A 17,840-nucleotide genomic window follows, 5' to 3' on the forward strand; every position below is an offset into this window, starting at 1 on the left:
TGATAGTAGAAACCTGACAAAGATTGTGCCCCCCTATCAGGAAGGGGATGACATCCACAAATGGATGACTGCTCTGGAGAGAGCCTGCATGGTACAGCAGGTTCCTGAGGAACAGTGGGCAGCAATCTTATGGTACTCCTTTTCAGAGAAAGGGAGGGATAGGCTCCTCACTGTCAGACATGAGGATGCCAGCAATTACAAAGTCCTGAAAAGTGTTCTGATAGATGGGTTTGGCTTAACCACTGAACAGTACAGGTTAAAGTTCAGAGATACCCCGAAGACACAGACTCAGGACTGGACTGATTTTGTTGATTGTACAACTAAGGCTCTGGAGGGTTGGCTGAATGGCAGTAAAGTACATGACTTCACAGGATTGTATAATTTGATTATGAGGGAGCAGATCCTTAGTAATTGTCAGAACCAGCTCTTACACCAGCACCTGGTGGACTCAGATTTGACCTCTCCCCAAGAATTGGGAAAGAGGGCAGATAAGTGGGTCAGAACCAGGATTAGGCCTAAGAATCAGGACAATAACCAGAAGAAGGAGTCTACCAAGCCTCAAGATAAGGGTGGGGATAAAAGTAAAGAAAACACTTCCCCAGGGCCCCAAAACTCCAAGAAGGGGGGTGGGTCCCAAGACACTTCTTCAACAGAGAAAAAGCCTTATTGCCATGCCTGTAAACAGGTGGGGCATTACAAAACAGACAGCTGTTGTCCCAAGAATGGCAATAAAGAAAACATACCTCCAAAGCCAGCTCCAACACCTCCTGTTACTGTTAGCAGTAATACCCCAGGAAGTGAGAGCACACCCAGGAATCTGGGTGGGTTTACTTTTGGAGCCCAGGGGGACCCTGGCCTATCCAGATCCCCATCCCCAAATAATCTTGTCTATGAGACTGGCATGGGGTTTGCCAACTTCTCTGTTTGCCCAAATACCTTGAGCAAATATAGACAAGAACCCATCATCAATGGTTTGAAAGTTGAATCTTTTAGAGACACAGGGGCTAGCATCACCATGGTGGCTGACTGTATAGTCCCCTCTAAGCAACTTTTACCAGGTGCCACATACCAGGTAACAAACATTGATGGCATCCAAACAAATCATCCCATGGCAGTAGTAAGTCTCAGCTGGGGAGGTGTCATTGGCCCAAAGAGAGTGGCAGTGTCACCAAACTTGCCTGTAGACTGTCTACTGGGTAATGATTTGGAAATCTCAGCCTGGGCTGAGGTTGAACAGGAAATCCATTCTAGAATGGTAAATTCCAATGGAAAGGTTAGTGGGGCTGTACTGGCTATAGCCCCAATTCAAGATGTCCTTCCTGAAAAGGTTGGTAGGGCTGAGCAACTCTCTGCCCCATCTTTACCAGAAGCTCTTCCAAACCAGAATAGCAAAGCTGTTATGATAACAGCAGAAACCCAAACTGAGTCTCCTCCTGAAAAGGTTGGTGGGGCTGTGATGGCCACAGCCCAAACTCAAACAGATATGTGTGTTGTGAAGCCTGAAATGATGGATCACTCCACCCAAACTGAGAGCATGGAGGAGGAAGAGAAATCTCCCCCTCACCAGACAGTAGGACAGGATCAGCCTCCTCAGGGAACTGATCTTACCCCTGATGAAGGAACTGCCCCAGAGGTTGTTAGGCCTGGCCTGACAGAGCCTCTGATGGCAGTGGACCCTTCTCAGGTGGGATCCAGTCTGGAGCAGGTAACCTGCCCCTCTCTACCTTGCCTTAGTCAGCTCAGGGCTGCAGAGGACAAGAAGGACAGTGAGACCCAGAGGGCCCCCTGTCAAATAAAGCACCCCCATCAACAGATTAGGGGCACCAAAACTAGTAGCCCTAGTAAGGTGAAAACTTTAAAAACTCCTGAGGGAGCCCCCTTAAAAGTAGTTAGGGACCTCCCACAGATGGATTCTGTTGGGCACAGCCAAACCTGGGACCCAAAGGGCCCAAACCTGAACTGTCCCTCCAGCAAGCCAAACAGAGGGACCCAGCCTCCAGCTTTAGGTAGCCAGAGGTTGACCCTGAGAGCTCAGTGCAACTCAGTTGAAGAAAGAAAGGCACATATGGTGGAAGATAATTGGAGGAAGTTGAGCCCAAAAATAGTGGAGCCTCACTTCAATACTCCATATCCAAACCAGCCTTTAACTTTGCATAAACACACCCAAGGTAGTGATTCCCTATGGTGGAGACCCTCTAATACCCCTAGGGTGAGGGACTGCTTAGTGGACCATGAGACAGGGGGTACCCATGCTAGTGCAGGTACTTCCTTATATGGCCACTCAGGCAATAAAGGCTTACCTGGCCAAGGATAGCCTTATCTCCTTTCGTTTGGGGGGGGGTTATGTAGGAAGGTGGCTACCTGACTATGGTTACCCCAGATTTTTTGCCCTGTGTTTAGCTGGTTTTCGACTTAGTTGGCCTGGTTCCCTGCTAATCAGGGCCCCAGGCTATCTGCTCTCTCTGTAAAATGGATTCCATGTACCCTAGGTGCATAACTAGATTGGCTTGGGTCACCTTATCAGCCCCTGTACAGAGCACTATAGGTGCCCAGGGCATAGGTGCATCCAAGGCCTACCAGGGGCTGCAGCATATCTTTTGCCACCCCTGGCTGGCTATCTAAATTGACACAACTGGCTGATCACTCAGCTGGGGCAAGTGGAATACTATCCCTTGCTTAGATATAGTATACCTATATCTAAACCTATATCTGGACACATATATAGCCTGTAAGCCACTCCTATGGAAGGCCTCATCAATCCTGGAGGCAGAGTGCGTGGTTTTATGTGAGATGGTGCTCTGGCATGAGCTGAGCCTGTCTGCAGCTGTCGGGAACAACTCCCTAAGCTGATCCGGGATAATGCCATACCATATACTCTTAAGCGCATTATAATCCTCGCGGTTATATAGCAACTTTGGTTTGGCTTTATCAAAACATGTCGTGTAAGGTGTCATACGAATTGGAATACTATCCCCTCGCCAGTTCTGGCGACGGGGATAGAATTCCACCCTTCTAGAGGGAGAAGACATGTTACTTTACTGAAACGCGGTTGATTTAAAAATGAGCCTCAGATCCACAAAATGGATGCCCCTGCCACAGACACGGGTCTGACCTCCTGCTGCTGACCGAAACCCGGCAGAGGAGGCCTGGACAAAGAGTTTCCTGTCACAGGGCGGTGTCAAACCACCCCAGACAGGAGATAGTGGATTGGAGTAGGGAGGTTTCAATGAAACCAGACACTGCCTGGGGAGCACAAGGCTGCCCCTTGCAGGATCCGGCCAAACCGGTTCTGGGGCCTCCCAGCCCCTGTCCCAGCGCGGCCAGGATCAAAGGAGAGGGGTGTAACCACCCCCCTCCTGGGTCCCACCCATAGGAGGGGACCTAGCAGGATGTCCAACCCCCTAGATTCGAATAAGAGGGGGAGCAGTCCCAACGGACCTCAGATCATCCTGAAGAAACATAAGAAACGAAATCTGGACCCTTCGACTTTCTACACGACGTGAGAAGACTGAAGAATCTCCCTTGTGGTCAAGGAGTGACCACCCTGTGCAAACAGGCACCATCCAGCCCTCGACCCTTGCTTTGTTGCAGTTCCCGCCGGAACTCGAGCGACAGAGATCGACGAGATCAAGCTTGCCTGCCTTCTACCTGCCCGATCCACAGTCCCTGCAGAGCTGAGACCCGTGGAGGCGACCGGAAGCGTGGGGCACGCCATCTTGAAAAGGCCACGAGACGCTGACCGTGCGGCCCACGAGTGACCCTCGAAGCTGTACACCGGGGTTTGAGAAGCCCCAGCCCCGAGCTCCACTTGCACCAAAGCTCACCCCTCCACACTCGCTGAGTGCTGCGTGGGGCCCTTCTGCTTGTGTGCGCTCGACGCGTTGGCCCGGTCACTTGCCAGCTGGCTTGTGGCCCCTGTGCCGACGAACTTTGAAATCCGACTTGCTTTTCTGGTTGCTCCAGACCTGCACCAGCTCCTGTGAAAAGGAGCACCCACTCTGACCCTCCTGGTTCGAGTGATAAGCAATCTCCCGGTTCCGCGTGGATTACTTTTGCCAAGTGCTGTTTGCTACAATCTTCAAGCCGACGGTGCTGACGGCGAGAGCCTACGTGGGACAGATCGTGACCTGCTCCTGGACGTCGCAGATGCCCCAGAACCCACGTGACAGCGGAGAGAAGCCTATCGACAACCGCCTGATTGCGCCCGACATTGCCTGGTTCCGTCCTGGTTCCACCCTGGTCACTGCTGAGTGACCCAGACTCTGTCCCCTCTGCTTTCAGGTACTTTTCTACATCGATCCACCCTTGGATCGCACCGGACACTTCTGCTTCACAACGCCTGCAGCTGCAACAGCTCCAAGCACCCAGAACCTGCGTGACAGAACCCGACGCCACTTCGACCCTGTGCACCCACGGCCTGTGGGTGAGGTAACTTTGCAACGCCGGTGTCTTTACACTGGTACACACCTCTAGGGTCTGTGTCTAAAGTTTTGTGTTCCTAGGTTCAGCGGAAGTATCTTTTTATTCACTTTAACTGACTTTTACGCACCATTGACAGTGCATTGGTGCGCGCCGCACTTTCCGTGCTGCACCCGTCTCCTGTGGGCTACTCCCGACTTCTTCATTGCTTGTCCTGACTGCTCCCAGCGAATCTCTAGGCCCTAGGCCTAACCATTGTTCGATAAGTGTTACTTATACCACTTTTTTAATATATGGTCTGAGTGGCCACCCGCCCTCATCCATAAACGTGCAACTTTATATTTGTAACAGTGCTTTTGATTTAACGCTTGTGCCCCTTTCCTCATAAAGAGTACTGGGGAGTAATTTAGAAATAAATACATATATTTTTATAATATATACTTGTGTGGTGTCCTTTCATTTGATTACAGGATTGTATGTGGTAAAACAGCTCGCTTAACACGACCTCTTAAGTTAAGCCTTTAAGGCTGCTTAGTCCATGCTACCACTAGGATAGCTTGTCTACAAGGTTGACTTACAACCTGACATCTTTGGGGTTTGTTTGGACTGATACTCAGTGGTTCCAGAATTGGAAACACTACCTATCAGGCCAACTTCTCACAGTTATCATGTGTCATGTGGTGTTATGTGTCATCATGTTTTGTCATGTGTCATCATGTGTCGTCATGTGGTGTCATGTGTCATCATGTGTCATGTGGTGTCATGTTTCGTCATGTGTCATGTATTATCATGTGTCATCATGTGTCGTCATGTGGTGTCATTTGTCATGTGGTGTCATGTGTCATCATGTGTCGTCATGTGTCGTCATGTGTTGTCATGCATCATCATGTGTCATGTGGGTCATGTGGTGTCATGTGGTGTCATGTGTTGTTTCGTCATGTGTCATTTGTTGTCATGTGTCATCGTGTGTCATGTGGTGTCATGTGGTGTAATGTGTTGTCATGTGTCGTCATGTGTCATCATGTGGTGTCATGTGTCATCATGTGTCATCATGTGACATGTGGTATCATGTGTCATCATGTGTCATGTGTCGTCATGTGTCATCATGTGTCGTCATGTATCATCATGTGTCGTCATGTGGTGTCATTTGTCATGTGGTGTCATGTGTCATCATGTGTCATCATGTGTTGTCATGTGTCATCATGTGTCGGCATGTGGTGTTATGTGTCATCATGTGGATCATGTGTCATGTGTCCATGTATTGTCATGTGTTGTCATGTGTCATCATGTGTCATGTGGGTCATGTGGTGTCATGTGTTGTCATGTGTCATGTGGGTCATGTGGGTCATGTGGTGTCATGTGTCATTATGTGTCATCATGTGTCATGTGGGTCATGAGGTGTCATCATGTGTCATGTTGGTCATGTGCTGTCATGTGTTGTCATGTGTCATCATGTGGGTCATGTGTCCATGTCATGTCATGTTTTGTCATGTGTCATCATGTGTCATGTGGGTCATGTGATGTCATGTGTTGTCATGTGTCATCATGTGTCATGTGGGTCATGTGGGTCATGTGTCGTCATGTGTCATCATGTGTCATCATGTGGTGTCATGTGGTGTCATGTGGTGTCATGTGGTGTCATGTGTCATGTGGTGTCATGTGCGATGCGTCATCATGTGTCATCATATGTTGCCATGTGTTGTCATGTATCATGTGGAGTCGTGTGGTGTCATGTGCCATCATGTTTCAAGTGTCATGTGGTGTCAGGTGTCATCATGTGTCATCATGTGTCATGTGGTGTCATGTGTCATCATGTGTCATGTGGGGTCATGTGGTATCATGTGGTCATGTGTCATCATGTGTCATCATATGCTGCCATGTGTTGTCATGTATCATGTGGAGTCATGTGGTGTCATGTGTCATCATGTGTCATGCGTCATGTCGGTCATGTGGTGTCATGTGTTGTCATGTGTCATCATTTGTCATGTGGGTCATGTGGGTCATGTGGTGTCATGTGGTGTCATGTGTCATTATGTGTCATCATGTGTCATGTGGGTAATGAGGTGTCATCATGTGTCATGTTGGTCATGTGGTGTCATGTGTTGTCATGTGTCATCATGTGGGTCATGTGTCCATGTCATGTCATGTGTTGTCATGTGTCATCATGTGGCATGTGGGTCATGTGTCATCATGTTTTGTCATGTGTCATCATGTGTCGTCATGTGGTGTCATGTGTCATCATGTGTCATGTGGTGTCATGTTTCGTCATGTGTCATGTATTATCATGTGTCATCATGTTTCGTCATGTATCATCATGTGTCGTCATGTGGTGTCATTTGTCATGTGGTGTCATGTGTCATTATGTGTCGTCATGTGTAGTCATGTGTCGTCATGTGTTGTCATGCGTCATCATGTGTCATGTGGGTCATGTGGTGTCATGTGTTGTCATTTGTCATCATGTGTCTTGTGGGTCATGTGGGTCATGTGGTGTCATGTGTCATCATGTGTCATCATGTGTCATGGGGGTCATGAGGTGTCATGTGTCATCATGTGTCATCATGTGTCATCATGTGTCATGTGGTGTCATGTGGTATGTGGTGTCATGTGGTTTCATGTGTCATCGTGTGTCATGTGTCATCATGTGTCGTCATGTGTCATCATGTGTCATCATGTTATGCCATGTGGTGTCATGTGGTATCATGTGGTGTCATGTGTCATCATGTGTCATGTGTCGTCATGTGTCATCATGTGGTGTCATGTGGTATCATGCGGTGTCATGTAGTTTCATGTGGTGTCATGTGTCATCATGTGTCATCATGTGGTGTCATGTGTTATCATGTGTCATCATGTGTCATGTGGTGTCATGTGGTGTCATGTGGTGTCATGTGTCATGTGGTGTCATGTGGTGTTATGTGTTATCATGTGTCATGTGGTATCTTGTGGTGTCATGTGGTGTTGTGTCATGTGTCATTTGTTGTCATGTGTCATCATGTGTCATGTGGTGTCATGTGTTGTCATGTGTTGTCATGTGTCATCATGTGGTGTCATGTGTTGTCATGTGTCATCATGTGTCATGTGGTGTCATGTGGTGTCATGTGTCATGTGATGTCATGTGGTGTCATGTGTTATCATGTGTCATGTGGTATCTTGTGGTGTCATGTGGTGTTGTGTCGTCATGTGTCATTTGTCGTCATGTGTCATCATGTGTCATGTGGTGTCATGTGGTGTCATGTGTTGTCATGTGTCGTCATGTGTCGTCATGTGGTGTCATGTGTCATCATGTGTCATCATGTGTCATGTGGTATCATGTGTCATCATGTGTCATCATGTGTCATGTGTCGTAATGTGTCATCATGTGTCGTCATGTATCATCATGTGTCGTCATGTGGTGTCATTTGTCATGTGGTGACACGTGTCATCATGTGTCGTCATGTGTCGTCATGTGTTGTCATGCGTCATGTGGTGTCATGTGTTGTCATGTGGTGTCATGTGGTGTCATGTGTCATGTGGTGTCATGTGGTGTCATGTGTTGTCATGTGGTATCTTGTGGTGTCATGTGGTGTTGTGTCATGTGTCATATGTTGTCATGTGTCATCATGTGTCATCATGTGGAGTCATGTGTCATCATGTGTCATCATGTGTCATCATGTGTCGTCATGTGGTGTCATTTGTCATGTGGTGTCGTGTGTCATCATGTGTCATCATGTGTTGTCATGTGTTGTCATGCATCATGTGGTGTCATGTGTCATCATGTGTCATGTGTCATCATGTGTCATCATGTGTCATCATGTATCATCATGTGTCATCATGGGGTGTCATTTGTCATGTGGTGTCATGTGTCATCATTGTGAGAAGTTGGCCTGATATGTAGTGTTTCCAATTCTGGAACCACTGGGTATCAGTCCAAACAAACCCCAAAGATGTCTGGTTGTAAGTCAACCTTGTTAGACAAGCTATCCTAGTGGTAGCATGGACTAAGCAGCCTTAAAGGCTTAACTTAAGAGGTCGTGTTAAGCGAGCTGTTTTACCACATACAATCCTGTAATCAAATGAAAGGACACCACACAAGTATATATTATAAAAATATATGTATTTATTTCTAAATTACTCCCCAGTACTCTTTATGAGGAAAGGGGCACAAGCGTTAAATCAAAAGCACTGTTACAAATATAAAGTTGCACGTTTATGGATGAGGGCGGGTGGCCACTCAGACCATATATTAAAAAAGTGGTATAAGTAACACTTATCGAACAATGGTTAGGCCTAGGGCCTAGAGATTCGCTGGGAGCAGTCAGGACAAGCAATGAAGAAGTCGGGAGTAGCCCACAGGAGACGGGTGCAGCACGGAAAGTGCGGCGCGCACCAATGCACTGTCAATGGTGCGTAAAAGTCAATTAAAGTGAATTAAAAGATACTTCCGCTGAACCTAGGAACACAAAACTTTAGACACAGACCCTAGAGGTGTGTACCAGTGTAAAGACACCGGCGTTGCAAAGTTACCTCACCCACAGGCCGTGGGTGCACAGGGTCGAAGTGGCGTCGGGTTCTGTCACGCAGGTTCTTGGTGCTTGGAGCTGTTGCAGCTGCAGGCGCTGTGAAGCAGAAGTGTCCGGTGCGATCCAAGGGTGGATCGAAGTAGAAAAGTACCTGAAAGCAGAGGGGACAGAGTCTGGGTCACTCAGCAGTGACCAGGGTGGAACCAGGACGGAACCAGGCAATGTCGGGCGCAATCAGGCGGTTGTCGATAGGCTTCTCTCCGCTGTCACGTGGGCTCTGGGGCATCTGCGAAGTCCAGGAGCAGGTCACGATCTGTCCCACGTAGGCTCTCACCGTCAGCACCGTCGGCTTCAAGATTGCAGCAAACAGCACTTGGCAAAAGCAATCCACGCGGAACCGGGAGATTGCTTATCACTCGAACCAGGAGGGTCAGAGTGGGTGCTCCTTTTCACAGGAGCTGGTGCAGATCTGGAGCAACCAGAAAAGCAAGTCGGATTTCAAAGTTCTTCGGCACAGGGGCCACAAGCCAGCTGGCAAGTGACCGGGCCAACGCGTTGAGCGCACACAAGCAGAAGGGCCCCACGCAGCACTCGTCGAGTGTGGAGGGGTGAGCTTTGGTGCAAGTGGAGCTCGGGGCTGGGGCTTCTCAAACCCCGGTGTACAGCTTCGAGGGTCACTCGTGGGCCGCACGGTCAGCGTCTCGTGGCCTTTTCAAGATGGCGTGCCCCACGCTTCCGGTCGCCTTCACGGGTCTCAGCTCTGCAGGGACTGTGGATCGGGCAGGTAGAAGGCAGTCAAGCTTAATCTCGTCGATCTCTGTCGCTCGAGTTCCGGCGGGAACTGCAACAAAGCAAGGGTCGAGGGCTGGATGGTGCCTGTTTGCACAGGGTGGTCACTCCTTGACCACAAGGGAGATTCTTCAGTCTTCTCACGTCGTGTAGAAAGTCGAAGGGTCCAGATTTCGTTTCTTATGTTTCTTCAGGATGATCTGAGGTCCGTTGGGACTGCTCCCCCTCTTATTCGAATCTCGGGGGTTGGACATCCTGCTAGGTCCCCTCCTATGGGTGGGACCCAGGAAGGGGGTGGTTACACCCCTCTCCTTTGATCCTGGCTGCGCTGGGACAGGGGCCGGGAGGCCCCAGAACCGGTTTGGCCGGCTCCTGCAAGGGGCAGCCTTGTGCTCCCCAGGCAGTGTCTGGTTTCTTTGAAACCTCCCTACTCCAATCCACTATCTCCTGTCTGGGGTGGTTTGACACCGCCCTGTGACAGGAAACTCTTTGTCCAGGCCTCCTCTGCCGGGTTTCGGTCAGCAGCAAGAGGTCAGACCCGTGTCTGTGGCAGGGGCATCCATTTTGTGGATCTGAGGCTCATTTTAAATCAACCGCGTTTCAGTAAAGTAACATGTCTTCTCCCTCTATAAGGGTGGAATGCTACCCCCGTCGCCAGGACTGGCGAGGGGGTAGTATTCCAATTCGTATGACACCTTACACGACATGTTTTGATAAAGCCAAACCAAAGTTAACATATAACCGCGAGGATTATAATGCACTTAATAGTATATGGTTTGGCATTATCCTGGAACAGCTAAGGGAATTGGTCCCGACCGCTGCAGACAGGCTCAGCTCATGCTAGAGCACCACCTCACATTAAACCACGCACTCTGCCTCCAGGATTGATGAGGCCTTCCATAGGAGTGGCTTACAGGCTATATATGTGTCCAGATATAGGTTTAGATATAGGTATACTATATCTAAGCAAGGGGTGATTACACCCACTTGCCCCAGCTGAGTGATCAGCCAGTTGTGTCAATTTAGATAGCCAGCCAGGGGTGGCAAAAGATATGCTGCAGCCCCTGGTAGGCCTTGGATGCACCTATGCCCTGGGCACCTATAGTGCTCTGTACAGGGGCTGATAAGGTGACCCAAGCCAATCTAGTTATGCACCTAGGGTACATGGAAACCATTTTACAGAGAGAGCAGATAGCCTGGGGCCCTGATTAGCAGGGAACCAGGCCAACTAAGTCGAAAACCAGCTAAACACAGGGCAAAAAATCTGGGGTAACCATAGTCAGGTAGCCACCTTCCTACATAACCCCCCCCCCAAACGAAAGGAGATAAGGCTATCCTTGGCCAGGTAAGCCTTTATTGCCTGAGTGGCCATATAAGGAAGTACCTGCACTAGCATGGGTACCCCCTGTCTCATGGTCCACTAAGCAGTCCCTCACCCTAGGGGTATTAGAGGGTCTCCACCATAGGGAATCACTACCTTGGGTGTGTTTATGCAAAGTTAAAGGCTGGTTTGGATATGGAGTACTGAAGTGAGGCTCCACTATTTTTGGGCTCAACTTCCTCCAATTATCTTCCACCATGTGTGCCTTTCTTTCTTCAACTGAGTTGCACTGAGCTCTCAGGGTCAACCTCTGGCTACCTAAAGCTGGAGGCTGGGTCCCTCTGTTTGGCTTGCTGGAGGGACAGTTCAGGTTTGGGCCCTTTGGGTCCCAGGTTTGGCTGTGCCCAACAGAATCCATCTGTGGGAGGTCCCTAACTGTTTTTAAGGGGGCTCCCTCAGGAGTTTTTAAAGTTTTCACCTTATTAGGCCTACTAGTTTTGGTGCCCCTAATCTGTTGATGGGGGTGCTTTATTTGACAGGGGGCCCTCTGGGTCTCACTGTCCTTCTTGTCCTCTGCAGCCCTGGGCTGACTGAGGCAAGGTAGAGAGGGGCAGGTTACCTGCTCCAGACTGGATCCCACCTGAGAAGGGTCCACTGCCATCAGAGGCTCTGTCAGGCCAGGCCTAACAACCTCTGGGGCAGTTCCTCCATCAGGGGTAAGATCAGTTCCCTGAGGAGGCTGATCCTGTCCTACTGTCTGGTGAGGGGGAGATTTCTCTTCCTCCTCCATGCTCTCAGTTTGGGTGGAGTGATCCATCATTTCAGGCTTCACAACACACATATCTGTTTGAGTTTGGGCTGTGGCCATCACAGCCCCACCAACCTTTTCAGGAGGAGACTCAGTTTGGGTTTCTGCTGTTATCATAACAGCTTTGCTATTCTGTCTTGGAAGAGCTTCTGGTAAAGATGGGGCAGAGAGTTGCTCAGCCCTACCAACCTTTTCAGGAAGGACATCTTGAATTGGGGCTATAGCCAGTACAGCCCCACTAACCTTTCCATTGGAATTTACCATTCTAGAATGGATTTCCTGTTCAACCTCAGCCCAGGCTGAGATTTCCAAATCATTACCCAGTAGACAGTCTACAGGCAAGTTTGGTGACACTGCCACTCTCTTTGGGCCAATGACACCTCCCCAGCTGAGACTTACTACTGCCATGGGATGATTTGTTTGGATGCCATCAATGTTTGTTACCTGGTATGTGGCACCAGGTAAAAGTTGCTTAGAGGGGACTATACAGTCAGCCACCATGGTGATGCTAGCCCCTGTGTCTCTAAAAGCTTCAACTTTCAAACCATTGATGATGGGTTCTTGTCTATATTTGCTCAAGGTATTTGGGCAAACAGAGAAGTTGGCAAACCCCATGCCAGTCTCATAAACAAGATCATTTGGGGATGGGGACCTGGATAGGCCAGGGTCCCCTTGGGCTCCAAAAGTAAACCCACCCAGATTCCTGGGTGTGCTCCCACTTCCTGGGGGATTACTGCTGACAGTAACAGGAGGTGTTGGAGCTGGCTTTGGAGGTATGTTTTCTTTATTGCCATTCTTGGGACAACAGCTGTCTGTTTTGTAATGCCCAACCTGTTTACAGGCATGACAATAAGGCTTTTTGTCAGTTGATGAAGTGTCTTGGGACCCACCCCCTTCTTGGAGTTTTGGGGCCCTGGGGAAGTGTTTTCTTTACTTTTATCCCCACCCTTATCTTGAGGCTTGGTAGACTCCTTCTTCTGGTTATTGTCCTGATTCTTAGGCCTAATCCTGGTTCTGACCCACTTATCTGCCCTCTTTCCCAATTCTTGGGGAGAGGTCAAATCTGAGTCCACCAGGTGCTGGTGTAAGAGCTGGTTCTGACAATTACTTAGGATCTGCTCCCTCATAATCAAATTATACAATCCTGTGAAGTCATGTACTTTGCTGCCATTTAGCCAACCCTCCAGAGCCTTAGTTGCACAATCAACAAAATCAGTCCAGTCCTGAGTCTGTGTCTTCTGGGTATCTCTGAACTTTAACCTGTACTGTTCAGTGGTTAAGCCAAACCCATCTATCAGAACACTCTTCAGGACTTTGTAATTGCTGGCATCCTCATGTCTGACAGTGAGGAGCCTATCTCTCCCTTTCTCTGAAAAGGAGTACCATAAGATTGCTGCCCACTGTTCCTCAGGAACCTGCTGTACCATGCAGGCTCTCTCCAGAGCAGTCATCCATTTGTGGATGTCATCCCCTTCCTGATAGGGGGGCACAATCTTTGTCAGGTTTCTACTATCATAGGACCTGTCTTTAGGAATTTTGCTGCCACCAGTGGCATCTAAGCCACTTAATTTCTGTTCCCTAGCCAAGGTAAGTTTAGCTTGAGCCAAGGTAAGTTTAGCTTGAGCCAGAGCTACCTCCTCCCTCTCTATCTGGAGTTGGACAGCCCTCATTCTGGCCCTATGCTCTTTTCTCTGGGAGGAAGTCATCCCTCTTTGAGATTCTCTTGAGGCACTAGAAAGATGAGAGTCCCCTGATGGAGATCTCACCCTCCTGTTGCCTGGGAGAATTTGGTTATGAGATCTGGAGTGGTGCTGGCCCTCTCCATTCTCATGTAGGTCCAAGTTGGCCTGGTTAAGCCTGGCAACCTGTACCTGGTTTCCCCCCTGATCCTGATCTTCAGGCTCTTCTAAATCAGAGTCTTCCTCTTCCTCCTCCTCCACTACTTCATTGTCAGGAAGATCCTCATTCTCAGGGGAGTTTATCCCTTCACCTGATTCTAAGGGAGCCTGGCTCACCTTATCTAGGTCATCCTTTTCTAGGAGAGCTACTAGGGAAGGAATGGTAGGGCCTCTGCCCTTTTTTAGCCCCCTGGCTGTGCACAAGGCACTCAGGTCTTTGTGGCTAAGGTTGTCATATCTGGATGTTGTCCCTATAGGATCAACTATTACAGGAGCAGAGCCTGAGGCTCTACCTGTATCAGACATGACTGCTAGTGAGGTGTAAGTGATGCACTTACCTACACTAAGTGGTTTCCTACTGTACCTTGCTAGTGAGTTGTAGTCAGGGTGTGCTAATCCCTTTAATCTACAACTACTAAGTTCAGTAGAACTTAATATGCTAAGCTTTTGATTTATATGTACCTAGAGGTACTTGATGTGATCTTTCAATTTGATAAAGATTGCAATGGTAAAACAAACAGCAAGCTCAAATCCGCACCGCTGCACACCAATGTGAGAAGTTGGCCTGATATGTAGTGTTTCCAATTCTGGAACCACTGGGTATCAGTCCAAACAAACCCCAAAGATGTCAGGTTGTAAGTCAACCTTGTAGACAAGCTATCCTAGTGGTAGCATGGACTAAGCAGCCTTAAAGGCTTAACTTAAGAGGTCGTGTTAAGCGAGCTGTTTTACCACATACAATCCTGTAATCAAATGAAAGGACACCACACAAGTATATATTATAAAAATATATGTATTTATTTCTAAATTACTCCCCAGTACTCTTTATGAGGAAAGGGGCACAAGCGTTAAATCAAAAGCACTGTTACACATATAAAGTTGCACGTTTATGGATGAGGGCGGGTGGCCACTCAGACCATATATTAAAAAAGTGGTATAAGTAACACTTATCGAACAATGGTTAGGCCTAGGGCCTAGAGATTCGCTGGGAGCAGTCAGGACAAGCAATGAAGAAGTCGGGAGTAGCCCACAGGAGACGGGTGCAGCACGGAAAGTGCGGCGCGCACCAATGCACTGTCAATGGTGCGTAAAAGTCAATTAAAGTGAATTAAAAGATACTTCCGCTGAACCTAGGAACACAAAACTTTAGACACAGACCCTAGAGGTGTGTACCAGTGTAAAGACACCGGCGTTGCAAAGTTACCTCACCCACAGGCCGTGGGTGCACAGGGTCGAAGTGGCGTCGGGTTCTGTCACGCAGGTTCTTGGTGCTTGGAGCTGTTGCAGCTGCAGGCGCTGTGAAGCAGAAGTGTCCGGTGCGATCCAAGGGTGGATCGAAGTAGAAAAGTACCTGAAAGCAGAGGGGACAGAGTCTGGGTCACTCAGCAGTGACCAGGGTGGAACCAGGACGGAACCAGGCAATGTCTGGCGCAATCAGGCGGTTGTGGATAGGCTTCTCTCCGCTGTCACGTGGGCTCTGGGGCATCTGCAAAGTCCAGGAGCAGGTCACGATCTGTCCCACGTAGGCTCTCGCCGTCAGCACCGTCGGCTTCAAGATTGCAGCAAACAGCACTTGGCAAAAGCAATCCACGCGGAACCGGGAGATTGCTTATCACTCGAACCAGGAGGGTCAGAGTGGGTGCTCCTTTTCACAGGAGCTGGTGCAGATCTGGAGCAACCAGAAAAGCAAGTCGGATTTCAAAGTTCATCGGCACAGGGGCCACAAGCCAGCTGGCAAGTGACCGGGCCAACGCGTCGAGCGCACACAAGCAGAAGGGCCCCACGCAGCACTCGTCGAGTGTGGAGGGGTGAGCTTTGGTGCAAGTGGAGCTCCGGGCTGGGGCTTCTCAAACCCCGGTGTACAGCTTCGAGGGTCACTCGTGGGCCGCACGGTCAGCGTCTCGTGGCCTTTTCAAGATGGCGTGCCCCACGCTTCCGGTCGCCTCCACGGGTCTCAGCTCTGCAGGGACTGTGGATCGGGCAGGTAGAAGGCAGGCAAGCTTGATCTCGTCGATCTCTGTCGCTCGAGTTCCGGCGGGAACTGCAACAAAGCAAGGGTCGAGGGCTGGATGGTGCCTGTTTGCACAGGGTGGTCACTCCTTGACCACAAGGGAGATTCTTCAGTCTTCTCACGTCGTGTAGAAAGTCGAAGGGTCCAGATTTCGTTTCTTATGTTTCTTCAGGATGATCTGAGGTCCGTTGGGACTGCTCCCCCTCTTATTCGAATCTCGGGGGTTGGACATCCTGCTAGGTCCCCTCCTATGGGTGGGACCCAGGAAGGGGGTGGTTACACCCCTCTCCTTTGATCCTGGCCGCGCTGGGACAGGGGCCGGGAGGCCCCAGAACCGGTTTGGCCGGCTCCTGCAAGGGGCAGCCTTGTGCTCCCCAGGCAGTGTCTGGTTTCTTTGAAACCTCCCTACTCCAATCCACTATCTCCTGTCTGGGGTGGTTTGACACCGCCCTGTGACAGGAAACTCTTTGTCCAGGCCTCCTCTGCCGGGTTTCGGTCAGCAGCAGGAGGTCAGACCCGTGTCTGTGGCAGGGGCATCCATTTTGTGGATCTGAGGCTCATTTTAAATCAACCGCGTTTCAGTAAAGTAACATGTCTTCTCCCTCTATAAGGGTGGAATGCTACCCCCGTCGCCAGGACTGGCGAGGGGGTAGTATTCCAATTCGTATGACACCTTACACGACATGTTTTGATAAAGCCAAACCAAAGTTAACATATAACCGCGAGGATTATAATGCACTTAATAGTATATGGTTTGGCATTATCCTGGAACAGCTAAGGGAATTGGTCCCGACCGCTGCAGACAGGCTCAGCTCATGCTAGAGCACCACCTCACATTAAACCACGCACTCTGCCTCCAGGATTGATGAGGCCTTCCATAGGAGTGGCTTACAGGCTATATATGTGTCCAGATATAGGTTTAGATATAGGTATACTATATCTAAGCAAGGGGTGATTACACCCACTTGCCCCAGCTGAGTGATCAGCCAGTTGTGTCAATTTAGATAGCCAGCCAGGGGTGGCAAAAGATATGCTGCAGCCCCTGGTAGGCCTTGGATGCACCTATGCCCTGGGCACCTATAGTGCTCTGTACAGGGGCTGATAAGGTGACCCAAGCCAATCTAGTTATGCACCTAGGGTACATGGAATCCATTTTACAGAGAGAGCAGATAGCCTGGGGCCCTGATTAGCAGGGAACCAGGCCAACTAAGTCGAAAACCAGCTAAACACAGGGCAAAAAATCTGGGGTAACCATAGTCAGGTAGCCACCTTCCTACAATCATGTGTCATGTGTCGTCAGGCGTCATCATGTGTCATCATGTGGTGTCATGTGGTGTCTTGTGGTGTCATGTGGTGTCATGTGGTGTTGTGTCATGTGTCATATGTTGTCATGTGTCATCATGTGTCATCATGTGGAGTCATGTGGAGTCATGTGTCGTCATGTATCATCATGTGTCGTCATGTGGTGTCATTTGTCATGTGGTGTCATGTGTCATCATGTGTCATCATGTGTTGTCATGTGTTGTCATGCATCATGTGGTGTCATGTGTCATCATGTGTCATGTGTCATCATGTGTCATCATGTGTCATCATGTATCATCATGTGTCATCATGGGGTGTCATTTGTCATGTGGTGTCATGTGTCATCATGTGTCATGTGTCGTCAGGCGTCATCATGTGTCATCATGTGGTGTCATGTGGTGTCTTGTGGTGTCATGTGGTGTCATGTGGTGTCATGTGTCATCATGTGTCATCATGTGGTGTCATGTGTCGTCATGTGTCATCATGTGTCATGTGGTGTCATGTGGTGTCATGTGTTATCATGTGTCATGTGGTATCTTGTGGCATCATGTGGTGTTGTGTCGTCGTGTCATTTGTCGTCATGTGTCATTTGCCATGTGGTGTCATGTGGTGTCATGTGTTGTCATGTGTTGTCATGTGTCGTCATGTGTCTTCATGTGGTGTCATGTGTCATCATGTGTCATCATGTGTCATGTGGTGTCATGTGGTCATGTGGTGTCATGTGATTTCATGTGTCATCGTGTGTCACGTGTCGTCATGTGTCGTCATGTGTCATCATGTGTCATCATGTGGTGCT

This window comes from Lissotriton vulgaris, chromosome 2_2 (assembly GCF_964263255.1).
Source record: "Lissotriton vulgaris chromosome 2_2, aLisVul1.2, whole genome shotgun sequence".
In the NCBI taxonomy this organism is placed as follows: domain Eukaryota; kingdom Metazoa; phylum Chordata; class Amphibia; order Caudata; family Salamandridae; genus Lissotriton; species Lissotriton vulgaris.